Source organism: Rhinatrema bivittatum, chromosome 3 (assembly GCF_901001135.1).
Source record: "Rhinatrema bivittatum chromosome 3, aRhiBiv1.1, whole genome shotgun sequence".
NCBI lineage: Eukaryota > Metazoa > Chordata > Amphibia > Gymnophiona > Rhinatrematidae > Rhinatrema > Rhinatrema bivittatum.
The window spans coordinates 282,148,015-282,161,498 of NC_042617.1; the positions used below are offsets into that span (position 1 = coordinate 282,148,015).

Consider the following 13,484-nt stretch of genomic DNA (forward strand, 5'->3'; position numbering starts at 1 on the left):
TGTTTTACAAATAAACAACACACTTAATAGAAACTATCGTTTTCATGCTCTGTCCCAGACCCCCTTTCCCTGTCTAAACTAGTCCTGCTCCATCCAACGATCCAAACATTCAAAACTGACCCAGCCCCTTAACATTTCTTACCACATCTGCAAGTCAAAAATTCCTAAATTGTGCAGGAGTGATCCCCAGGTGCCTTTGTCCTATCTACCGGCATGTAAAAAGGGCACCAGCTGAGCACTGTAGCTGGTACCATTTTATTATTCAGAAAAACATGCACTGCTGTGATGCCAACCAAAAAACTTTGCAAAAAAAGACACCTGGAACACATATGGTATTAGACCTATTGTAATGCATGTTAGGTATGGGTTTTGCCCTTGGACATACTTGAGTAAACTGAATAACAACAATATAGTAAACTTCTCATACCAATTACAAACAATAACTAGTTATGTAGTGTGGTGTATGCTGCCAAAAATTATTGTAAATTGTAAAAGAATTTTGCTGTTAAAATAAATTGTCTTTATTAATCTTTAAACTTTTATGTATTTCTAACAACAAGAATTTTTTGTGCTAGAGAGAAGACCTCAGTATTGGCAAGAGGGGCCATGTTTGGAGATGGCGCCGGCTGTCCAGTGCTCCTACCATGTGACAGGGGCCGGCCAATGGCACGGTTACCCTGTCACATGGTAAGGGCAAAGGGCCATCGGCGCCATTTTTATTAATGGCAGCCAACTGTTGCGATCCCGGTCACTGCCTCAGTGACTGGGCTTTTACCTGCTCCTAAAGCGCAGCAGTCCCTCGGGTCCCGGGCCTCTCAAACCCGCAAGAATCAACGTTTTAGCCGGCAGGATCGATGCAAGGACACGCCCCCTGATGACATCAGAGGCTGGTAGGAAGGACACGCCCCCTGATGACATCAGAGGCTGGTAGGAGTTTTAAAACAAGTTCCAGGAACTGTACGTTGCCTTGCAACCAGAATCTTTGACTGAATAGCTTGTTGCCGTTTGTCGTCTGGTTTCTGACCTTTGCTGTCTGTCATCAGATTTCTGCCTGCCTACCTGCTTGGTTCTGATTACTGCCTGATATCTGGGTCTTGAGTTCCTGCTAGTCATTTTGATTCTTCATCTGTCTGATTGCTATCTGTTCCCACTCCGGTCCGTGACTCCATCTTCAGCCTGCTTGCCTCCTGTCCTGACTCCGGTTCGTATTCCTGACTGGGTTCTTGTTTTTTTTTGCCTAAGTCCCAGCGGCCCGGGTCCCTACGGGCTCCTCCTGGGGGGGACCTCGGGCTTCCAGGGTGAAGACTCCTAAGTCCTGGCGATCCGGGCTCCCACAGCTCCTCTGGAGGGGTCGCAGGATTCCAGGTGAAGCCCATCCGCCCAGTGTGATTCTGCCTCCCGGCCGTTTCTCCGAGTCGGTCGGCCTAAGGATCCACTTCTGGATTTGGACAGTCATAACAGTTTTGCAAGGCCATGGATCCGGCAGATCTCGCTGGTCTCCAGGCCATTCCGGGGCTTGCCCAACGACTGGTGCAACAGCAGCAGGTACTGGACTCTTTGGTCGCTACTGTAGAACGCATGGCAACACGCATGGATGCCGAGCCCCCAGCTTTGGCTCCCGTTCCTGTGACCGCACAGGTCGTCACTCTTCAGACGACTACCCAGCTTCCTGCTCCTTCTCGATATGCAGGGGATTCTAAGGCGTGTCGTGGTTTTCTAAACCAATGTTTTGTGCGGTTTGCCTTACTCCCGAATCAATTTCCTAATGACTCTGTCAAAGTAGCTTACATTTTCTCCTTACTGGATGGTAAGGCTCTGAACTGGGCGTCACCAATGTGGGAGAAAAATGATGATACCCTTGCTAACTTGGATCTGTTTGTGACGAACTTCAGAGCAGTCTTTGATGAACCAGCTCGTCAGACTTCGGCAACTTCAGAGTTACTGCAACTCAGGCAAGGAGCGCGTACCTTGGCCGAATATGCTTTGGAATTCCGCACGCTGGCTCTGGAAGTGGGTTGGCGGGATGATGCCCTCCGGGGAATTTTCCTAGAAGGTCTGGCGGGTCGGATCAAGGACGTCCTAGCTGCCAGAGATATTCCCGAGGAACTTAACGCTCTCATTGAACTCGCCGGACGCATTGATCAACGTCTGCAACAGAGGGCCAAGGAGGTACGTCCTCCACGACGCTTGAACCCTCTGGCGCCTGCCTTTTCGAGACCGCTTATGCCGAGTTCTCGATCTCCGGGGACGTCTGCTGAATCTTCCTCCGAGGAGCCTATGCAGATAGGAAGAACCGCTTTGTCAGAAGAGGAGAAACGACGTCGCCGGTCTCTGGGACTCTGCTTGTATTGTGGTGGGAAGGGTCACTTCCTGTCACAATGTAAGGAACGGGCGGGAAACGCTCACGCCTAGGGGATTTGGAGGAGTGTCTCCTGGATTGTCTAAATGCAACTCCTCAATTGACAGTTCCTATAACTTTAAAGTTTCCCGGGGGTTCCTTCAAAACACGGGCTCTTATTGACTCCGGAGCCGGAGGGAACTTCATCACTCAGACACTTGTTCAACAATTTCAATTAGCCACGCGACCCCGTGAGCCACCACTACGGGTTACTTCCATCCAAGGTACTCTCTTGCCTGGGAGTATTTCTGTTTCCACCACGCCGCTTATACTTCAAACCGGGCTGTTACATCAGGAAACAATCTCGTTCCTGGTCTTGGAGAGGTCAGTGTACCCGGTAGTCCTTGGCTTGCCTTGGTTGCGACTACATTCACCGGTGATTAGCTGGGAAGATCTTCAAATTACCCAGTGGAGTTCTCACTGTTTTCAGTCATGCATTACTACCACTGTGATTCCTCCTATTCCCTTGGCTCACGTTGGGGTTTTACTTCCAGCACCCTACGCAGACTTTGCTGACGTTTTTTCCAAAGAAAAGGCGGAGATTCTACCTCAACATCGTCCTTTTGACTGTGCCATAGACTTGCTTCCTGGGACAACTCCTCCACGGGGTAGAGTGTATCCGCTCTCTCTACCAGAAACTAGAGCTATGTCGGAGTATATCAAGGAGAACCTTGCCAAAGGGTTCATACGTCAGTCTAAGTCTCCTGCGGGGGCAGGATTCTTTTTTGTGTCTAAAAAAGATGGATCCCTGAGGCCATGCATTGATTACAGGGGTTTGAATACCATTACAAAGAAGAATCGATACCCATTGCCCTTAATCCCAGAACTATTAGACAAACTCCAAGAGGCACGAGTATTCACTAAACTGGACTTAAGGGGCGCTTACAACTTGGTCCGTATCCGTCCTGAAGATGAATGGAAGACCGCATTTAATACCCGGGATGGGCATTATGAGTACCTAGTCATGCCATTTGGCTTATGCAACGCTCCAGCCGTTTTCCAACATCTCATGAATGAGATACTCAGAGAATTATTGTACTCTTGTGTCATTGTATATCTTGACGATGTTCTAATATTTTCACAGGACTTAGAGTCTCATCGACGCCAGGTACGACAAGTACTCCAGATCCTCCGGGATCATCATCTTTATGCGAAACTAGAAAAGTGTTTATTTGAACAGGACTCTGTGCCTTTCTTGGGATATGTTATTTCTGCTACGGGGTTCAACATGGATCCCGAAAAGGTGTCCGCTATCCAGAAGTGGCCACAACCTTTGGGGCTAAAGGCGTTACAACGCTTCCTAGGGTTTGCAAATTTTTACAGACATTTCATTCCTGGATATTCGCGCTTAGTAGCACCACTGACTGCTCTAACTAAAAAAGGGGCAGATACTCGACATTGGAATTCTGAAGCATGTGAAGCATTCCAAAACTTAAAGAAGGCGTTTCTGTTGGAAACCTGCTTACGTCATCCGGATCCACTGCGACCGTTTGTAGTGGAAGTCGACGCTTCAAGTGTGGCTGTGGGAGCGGTATTGTCTCAGTATTCTAGTTCCAGAAAATTGCTACCGTGCTCCTATTTTTCTAAAAAATTCACGCCTGCCGAAAGCAACTACGGTATAGGCGATAAGGAACTATTAGCCATCAAGTTGGCTTTCGAGGAGTGGCGACAATGGTTGGAGGGGGCCCAACATCAGGTCACTGTTTTTACTGATCATAAGAATCTCGAGTTTCTGTCACATGCTCAACGCCTTAATCCCAGGCAGGCTCAATGGTCACTTTTCTTTAGTCGGTTTGATTTTGTTCTGAAATATCGGCCTGCCTCAAGGAATGTTTGGGCTGATGCCTTATCCCGGAACTCCATTTTCGAGGAAAAAGATGATCCTCCTCAGTGCATCATCGATCCAGCTCGGATTCTACTCGCCAGCACTACTGTTTCCCCGCAAGGTCGAGTGGTGGTGTCCCGGCGTGACCGCAGGAAGGTGTTAGAGTGGGCCCATGATTCCCTCACGGGAGGTCACGCCGGTCGGGAAAGAACTTTAATTCTATTGAACCGGTATTACTGGTGGCCACGAGTACGGCGAGATGTACAGGAATACGTTGATGCATGTCCAACTTGTGCCAGACAGAAGCCTCATCCTGGACGTCCCTGGGGATTGCTATGTCCTTTGCCGATACCCACCGAACCTTGGACTCACATAGCCACGGATTTCGTGGTGGATTTACCCCCGTCTGAAGGTAACACGGTAATTTGGGTCACCGTGGACCGGTTCTCGAAAATGGTCCATTTGGTTCCTCTGCCCAAGCTTCCTTCGGCTCCTGAGATGGCGGGGCTCTTCATTCAGCATATTTTTCGGGCTCATGGTCTCCCGCAGAGTATTGTCTCTGATCGTGGTCCACAATTTACAGCTCGCTACTGGCGCGCTCTCTGTAAGAAATTTGGAGTACAATTGAATTTATCCACTGCATTCCACCCACAGAGCAATGGACAGACTGAACGGATGAATCGCTCTCTCAAGACATTTCTTCGTAGTTTCATTTCTGAGCGAAAAGATAACTGGGTTTCTCTGTTGCCTTGGGCCGAATTCGCTTACAATAATCACACACATTCGATTACAGGACAGTCTCCGTTCCAATCTGTCTTTGGACGTCATCTCAGACCTCCAGTTCCAGTTCCTGTAGAGATTCAGTCTCCTGCGGCTCAGACCGTGGCTATGCGGTTACATCAACTATGGGAAGTACTACAAAAACGACTTTCTTTCACCGCTCAGAGAGCACAGAAAACCACAAATCGTCATCGTCGCCCAGCTCCTGTATTGTTGCCGGGATCCAAGGTATGGTTAAGCACCAAGAACCTTCACTTCCCAGGTCGTTCTCGCAAGTTGGCTCCCAGGTTTTGTGGTCCGTTTCCTGTGGTCGAACGGATAGGACTGGTTTCTTACAGGCTTCGTCTACCTTCAACCCTACGCATCCATAATGTGTTTCACGTATCTCTCTTGAAACCTGTAATGTACTCTCGTTTTCATCGACTTACTCAAGATGCAATTTCAGCCACATCATCTGAAGAACCTATTTATCAAGTACAAGAGATAAAGGATGTGCGCTTCAGTAATCGCCGATGGGAATACTTACTAGCCTGGGAGGGTTGTGGTCCTGAAGAAGACTCCTGGGAACCGGCACGGAATATCCTAGACAAGTCTCTGCTAGTCCAATACCATCTGGATAATCCTGGAAAACCCGGTCCTCTACGGAGGGGGCGTAAAAGGGGGGGTACTGTTGCGATCCCGGTCACTGCCTCAGTGACCGGGCTTTTACCTGCTCCTAAAGCGCAGCAGTCCCTCGGGTCCCGGGCCTCTCAAACCCGCAAGAATCAACGTTGTTTTAGCCGGCAGGATCGATGCAAGGACACGCCCCCTGATGACATCAGAGGCTGGTAGGAAGGACACGCCCCCTGATGACATCAGAGGCTGGTAGGAGTTTTAAAACAAGTTCCAGGAACTGTACGTTGCCTTGCAACCAGAATCTTTGACTGAATAGCTTGTTGCCGTTTGTCGTCTGGTTTCTGACCTTTGCTGTCTGTCATCAGATTTCTGCCTGCCTGCCTGCTTGGTTCTGATTACTGCCTGATATCTGGGTCTTGAGTTCCTGCTAGTCATTTTGATTCTTCATCTGTCTGATTGCTATCTGTTCCCACTCCGGTCCGTGACTCCATCTTCAGCTGCTTGCCTCCTGTCCTGACTCCGGTTCGTATTCCTGACTGGGTTCTTGTTTTTTTTTGCCTAAGTCCCAGCGGCCCGGGTCCCTACGGGCTCCTCCTGGGGGGACCTCGGGCTTCCAGGGTGAAGACTCCTAAGTCCTGGTGATCCGGGCTCCCACAGCTCCTCTGGAGGGGTCGCAGGATTCCAGGTGAAGCCCATCCGCCCAGTGTGATTCTGCCTCCCGGCCGTTTCTCCGAGTCGGTCGGCCTAAGGATCCACTTCTGGATTTGGACAGTCATAACACCAACGACCCGAGAGCGGGAGATCGCTCCTGGGGCCCACTGGACCACCAGGTAATTTTAAAATGTTTTTGGGGGGGTCGGAAGGGTGGTGGAGGCTAAGGGAACGGTTTTAAAGGATCGGGGTGGGTTTTTTGTTTATCGGCCGACAGCCCGAGCGCGAGAGAACGCTCCCGGGACATCCACTGGACCACCAGGTAATTTTAAAATGTTTTGGGGAGGTCGGGAGGGTGGTGGAGGCTAAAGGAGCGGTTTTAAAGGGTTGGGGTGGGTTTTTTATTTATCGGATCGGGTGCAGCCGATAAAAAAAAAAAACAATCGGGCCGGACGAAAAAAAATGCACGATTTGAATCGGAACCGGAACCGAACCGATTCCGGTTCCAATTCACATCTCTAGTAATTTCACACCATTCCAAATCTGTTTTAACAACAATCCCGATAATTAGAGAAATGGCAGGGCACTTATCTTTTGTTTGTGGTTAACCGCCTTTACTTTAAATTTTCTTAACCACGCTGCCGTGCCTCTAGCCCGGGTAGGTTTGTTGACCGCTTACAATGTGGACCAAGTTGCGTCTGGATCTGAGTGATGTGTTTTGGACCTTCAAAAAGTCATTTTCAACCTTGCAGAGACTGCAAGTTGCCGCAGCCAAAGTGAAAGAATATAAATATCTGTCAAAAACCCATGTGCTCTCCTGAGAATGACAAATGTTCTGCAAGAACCAGCATCCAGCACTCACAGTGTTAACAGCCCAGTGTTAACAGCCCAGAGAATAACACTACATAGCCAGCAGAGGAGGAAGACAAGGAATGCTGGGAGACCATTTAAGGTAGTAAAGGTGCAATTTGGCTGGCTTTGTCTGTGTGTGCGGGGCAGGGATGGCCAGGAGTTGAAGCCAGGAAGACAGGAATGCATCTTTCAGCTCTGCAATCAGTTCTTCTCCTAAAGAGCTAATTATCAAAAGGGAGGGACAGAAGTCTGCACTCTGAGGAATTAGAGAGACAGGCAGCTATTCTTGCTTCATAACCAAGCTACATGTAAAATCCCAACAAGGGACAGAGGAACCAGGGGCTGAGAGACTGCAAGACTTCCTTTCCAGAGATATCCAGGCCCAGGAGCACATGGCTGGATCACCCTCCTAAGAGACTGAGTTAAGTAATCTAAACTTTGCACAGAGAGTATCTTAGCAGAGGAGGGAGATGGCTTATTTCCTTGTATCTCAACTAATTGTTTCAGCCCCTGGGGCAGATTGCAGGAAAATATTGGCCTGGGAGATTTTTTCAAAACTGGCCCATGGGGTATCTGATAGGGATGTGAATCGTTTTTTGACGATTTAAAATATCGTCCGATATATTTTAAATCGTCAAAAAATCGTTAGGGCCACGATACAATACCAATTCCCCCGATTTATCGTTAAAAAATCGTAAATCGGGGGAAGGGGGAGGGCAGGAAAACCGGCACACTAAAACCCCCTAAAACCCACCCCCGACCCTTTAAATTAAATCCCCCACCCTCCCGAACCCCCCCCATGCTTTAAATTACCTGGGGATCCGGCGGTGGTCCAGAACGGCGGCGGTCCGGAACGGCCCCCTCAATAGAATCGTGTTGTCTTCAGCCGGCGCCATTTTTCAAAATGGCCGCCGCACAATGGCGGCGGCCATAGACAAAAACGATTCGACGGAGGAGGTCGTTCCGGACCCCCGCTGGACTTTTGGCAAGTCTTGTGGGGGTCAGGAGGCCCCCCCAAGCTGGCCAAAAGTTTCCTGGGAGTCCAGCGGGGTTCCGGGAGCGATTTCTTGCCGCGAATCGTTTTCGTACGGAAAATGGCGCCGGCAGGAGATCGAGTGCAGGAGGTCGTTCAGCGGCGGTCCGGAACCCCCGCTGAACGACCTCCTGCAGTCGATCTCCTGCCGGCGCCATTTTCCGTACGGAAATGATTCGCGGCAAGAAATCGCTCTCGGAACCCCGCTGGACTCCCAGGAAACTTTTGGCCAGCTTGGGGGGGCCTCCTGACCCCCACAAGACTTGCCAAAAGTCCAGCGGGTGTCCGGAACGACCTCCTCCGTCGAATCCTTTTTGTCTATGGCCGCCGCCATTTTGCGGCGGCCATTTTGAAAAATGGCGCCGGCTGAAGACAACACGATTCTATTGAGGGGACCGTTCCGGACCGCCGCCGTTCTGGACCACCGCCGGATCCCCAGGTAATTTAAAGCATTTGGGGGGGGGTTCGGGAGGGTGGGGGATTTAATTTAAAGGGTCGGGTGGGTTTTAGGGGGGTTTAGTGTGCCGGCTCACGATTTTAACGATTTTTCACGATAGTTTACACACCCAAACGGCAACAATACGATTCCCTCCTCCTCCCAGCCGAAATCGATCGTTAAGACGATCGAGGACACGATTCACATCTCTAGTATCTGATGCCCTCAAGTACTTTCCCTGCAGCACTTGTGTCAACAGCTCCCAAAAGCATGCCAAGTCAACCCTGGAATCTGGCAGAATTGAGCCAAAATATCTCCAACATAAACTTGGTCTTTCCAAAACAACTAAGAAGTTGAGCACATTCTAGACCAGGGGTGAGCAGAGCAGCCCCTGTTCCATCCATGCAAATTGGTTGGGCCCCCTACATATCTGCTTATATTTCTTACAGAGATATATCCTGGATTCCCGATCTGGTTCTTGAACCCGTTACAAGTAATGACACTGCCAGCCAGTGTCAGACACATACACGCGCAGTCACAGATTTTTAGATTGCAGAAACTTTATTGGCACATACACACTAACACCCACAACAACACATACTCTTTCTCATACACATAGACATACCCACTCACTGAGAGAGTGTGTGTGTGTGTCAGAGAGAAAGATACCCACATAAACACTCTCATAGACAAAGTGTGTATGGGTGTGTGTCTCTCACTCACTTTCTCTGACACATATACTCTCGTTCTCTGACATGCTACTGTTCTACTGCTGTTTATGTGTTCACACAGTGGGCCAGATTTTAAATGTTACACGCGCGGGGTACATTTGTGCGTGCTACCCAGCGCGCACAACTGTACACCTGATTTTATAACATGCGCGCGCTGCCACGCACATGTTATAAAATCCAGGGTCAGCGCGCACAAGGGGGTGCACACTTGTGCACCTTGCACGCTCCGAGCCCAAGGGGAGTCGCGATGGCTTTCCCCGTTCCCTCCAAGGGAGGGAACTTTTTTTTAGCTCCCCCCACCTTTCCCTCCCTTCCCCTATCTAACACACCCCCAGCCCTACTTAAATCCCCCCCTACCTTGTTTCGCCGAGTTACGCCTGCCTCTGGCAGGCATAACTTGCACACGCCGGCCAGCTGCCGGCGCGCGAACCTCCGGCACGGCCGCTATGCTGGAGGACTCGGGACCACCCCAGGACCAATGGCCCGCCCCCGGCCCCGCCCCCAGACTGCCCATTTTTTAAAGCCCCGTGACATACGCACGACCCGGGGCTTGCGCGCGCAGGGGTAGGTTTTCAGGGGTTACGCGCGTAACCCTTTGAAAATCTACCCCAGTGAGCGCCCCCAGTCCAGCACTGCTGCATCATGCTGTAAAGTTCTTGCTTGCTGCCAGCCCTTCCCCATTCTGCAGCAGCCTCCTCCCTTTCCCAATACCATTCTCTAGGAGACTCACTGGTTCCACAGCCAGCTGCTTCTTTCAGAGCTCAGTTCAGTCACCTCACACAGAAGTCTCCCCAACACTGTACAGGCATTTCCTCCTGGCTTATCCCCTTCCTTCCTGTGCCTGTAGCTTACCTCCACTTTTCTGCAGCCCTCTCATTGACTGCAGGCTGCACAGTTTGCTGCTTTTATAGTTCCCAGGCTGTGCTCCGCCTCCGCCTATTGACTCCAGGGGAGGGGGGGACCAGAAGTGATCCATATTATTCCCTGGGCTTATAAAAAGAAAAAATTAAGCCCTTGCAGTCTGAGCCACTAACCCAAAATAGCACAGCTCCAGATGGAATCCTGCTTTCTAGACATGTGAATTGGAACCAGAATCGGTTCAGATTCTGGTTCCAATTCACATCGTGTTTTGTTTTTTTTCGTCCGGCTCGATCGCAGTTTTGTTTATCGGCTGCGCCCGAGCCGGTAAACAAAAAACCCACCCCGATCCTTTAAAACTAATCCCTTAGCTTCCCCCACCCTCCCGACCCCCCAAAAAACATTTTACAGGTACCTGGTGGTCCAGTGGGGGTCCTGGGAGCGATCTCCTGCTCGCGGGCCGTCGGCTGCCACTAATAAAAATGTCGCCGATGGCCTTTGCCATTACCATGTGACAGGGTATCCGTGCCATTGGCCGGCCCCTGTCACATGGAGGGAGCACTGGATGGCCGGCGCCATCTTTAAAAATGGCGGGGGCTATCCAGTGCTCCTACCATGTGACAGGGGCCGGCCAATGGCACGGATACCCTGTCACATGGTAAGGGCAAAGGGCCATCGGCGCCATTTTGATTAGTGGCAGCCGACGGCCTGGGAGCGGGAAATCGCTCCCGGGACCCCCACTGGACCACCAGGTACCTGTAAAAAGTTTTTGGGGGGTCAGGTGGGTAGGGGAAGTTAAAGGATTAGTTTTAAAGGGTCGGGGTGGGTTTAGGGGTTATTTTTGTGTGCCGTTTTTCCCGCCCTCCCCCAAAACGATAAGAGAACCCCCACGATCAATATCGTGGGGTTTTCCTATCGTTTTGGGGGAGCCCCCGATTTCTGACGATTTTGAAAATATTGTACGATATTTTCAATCGTCCAAAGCCCGATTCACATCCCTACTGCTTTCTTTTGTGGAGCCGATGCAGCCAGGGCTGGTGCTAGGGGTTAGGTATCATAGGTGAATATTACAGCCTTGCACACACTCCTAGCCCCACCCTTCCCACAAATAATTTTAAAATATGCATTATAGTAACAGATTTTAGATGAAAAAGAATATTCAGTGTTCTAAGGTAAATATTTCACTTATAAAATATGTATTATTTACTTGCACCACTGTGGTACCAACTCTGCAAAAAAAACCCAAAAAAAACAATATGTTGCGGTCCCGATCGCAGCGCTGGCAACCGGGACCTTACCTCTCGTTTTGGGGTTCCGGGTCTGGGATCCGCCACTCTGCGGGTCCGAGTTCGGGCAGTGGCCGCCGCGTCCGGGCGGGCCTGCGCGGCCTGTTCGGCAGCGTCTCCACGTGGGGAACGCCACCGGGTCTCCAAACATGGCCCCTCCCTGCCTAGGCACACGCGCGCGCGAAGGAGGGCAATTTAAAGGCTTTTTCCCGCTGGACCATGGGTCGCCCCTTTTGTGATGTCAGACACCGACAGATACTTAAGACCGGCGTCTACCCTCAGTCAGTGCCTTGCAACAAGGTTGCCCGCCTTCCCTGTTGCTGTGTGCTCCGGATGCTCGTCTGTACTTCTTGGAATCCTGCTTCTGTCTTCAATTCCAGTTCCAGGTTCGGATCCTGTCTTCAGTTCCAGTTCTTCCTCTCCAGCTCCAGTTCCGCTCCGGTTCCAGTCCTGGTTCATCATTCCCCAGTTCCTGCTCCGCCTCTGTTCCGGTTCCGGATCTTCCTCGCCTGTTCTGTCTTTGTTTCTCCGGGACGGACCTCTGCCTGCCTCCGACTCTGCTTGCCAGCTGCCTGCCTCGACCTCAGACCGTCTCTTCCAGCTTGCTGTTTGCTTAAGTCCCAGCAGTCCGGGTTCCCACAGGCTCCTCCCAGGGGAGCCTCAGGCTTCCAGGGTAAAGTCATCTTCCTCAGCCACCTAAGTCCCAGCGGCTCGGATCCTCAAGGGCTCCTCCCGGGGGGATTCCGGCTTCCAGGGTGAAGAACTTCCCTCTTGCTCCATTAACATCCGCCTCCCGGCCTGTGTCCTGTCCACGGAGACTCCTTCTACCATCATCCTCTCTTTCTCAGTCAGGCCGGCTCAAGGGTCCACTGTTACTCCCACAACACAATAAGACACCTGCAGCCATATGTTTTGGGACTATTGTACCATAAACTTCCATCAGCTATAACAGATTCTCTCACAGACCTTCATTATTATATGGGGTTCAGCACTCGGAGGACTCTGATTAATAGGTGACACTTTGAGGAAGAGATTCTTATGTTACTTTAAATCACGGGATGTTTTGCATTAAAATGATTTGAAGCAGTTCACAGGCTTTCATGTATTGCTATGAGAATGGGAAAACTGCCACGTAATCTGAAAAAAATATTGCTTAATGTTTTCTTAGTTAATGCTTAACTAATCTGGTATGTGCCAACTGTTCAGAAAATTGCATATACAGCAATAACTGGCTAAAACTGGTTATTGGGACCTGATAAAAAGAAAAATTTAACAATTAGTTGAAAAGGCTTGTCAAAAATGACTAAAAAAGCACTTCTGGCCAAGACTTCACGGTCTATAGATACTCACTGTCCCACACTCCCTCACTGTCTCTCACACAGGCTCACTGTCTCTGGACAGACACTCACCCTCTGTCTCTAATTCAGATTCACTAACCCTGGACACTCACTCTCCCATACTTCCTCACTGTCTCTTACACAGACTCAGTCACTCTCCCATAGTCCCTCTCTGTATCTCATGCAGTTTAACTGTCCCACACTCCCTCACTGTCTCTGGACACTCACCCTCTGTCTCTCATTCAGATTCACTAACCCTGGACACTCACTCTCCTACACTCCCTCTATGTATCTCACGCAGTCTAACTGACCCCAAATGAAAGAACAATAGAAATGAAAGTAAAGAAAGTTAAATATTAATGTGTACTTTCATGTAGGATTTAAACAGTTCAGCTGGCGAAATCCTGCTAATGACCAGAAAATTAATCACCCTTAAGTTTAGAATTCTCAGGAAAGAGATTTTGAAAATACCAGAATCCATTCTACCAGTTTGCACTAAAGTATATTACGTGCCTCAAAGGGAAAGTGGCTGAGAAGAAGAGAGAAGGAATACTCTGGATATTTCAGAACTTTTGGAGTTATCTGTGGACTCAGAAATTAAAGAACGAAAGTCTATGCTGGTTACTTTTGCTTTTTTTTCAGACAGAAATCATGTGTTAAAAATGTTTTTGAGAAACAGGCT

The 13,484-nt window shown here is 49.8% G+C and overlaps 1 protein-coding gene across 4 annotated transcripts in view; it reads right to left on the minus strand.

Moving 5' to 3' along the window:
* Positions 1–13,484, minus strand: part of LOC115087528 (retinol dehydrogenase 7-like) — a 79,860-nt gene that overhangs the window by 43,702 nt on the left and 22,674 nt on the right. The window contains exon 1 of one of the 4 annotated variants that reach the window (XM_029594861.1): positions 11,478–12,318. The exons of the other annotated variants lie outside the window; for them this stretch is intronic. The gene's annotated coding sequence lies outside the window, so the exon portion shown is untranslated. Of the gene's footprint in view, positions 1–11,477; positions 12,319–13,484 lie in introns of those variants that run through there. 4 annotated transcript variants of the gene reach the window in all.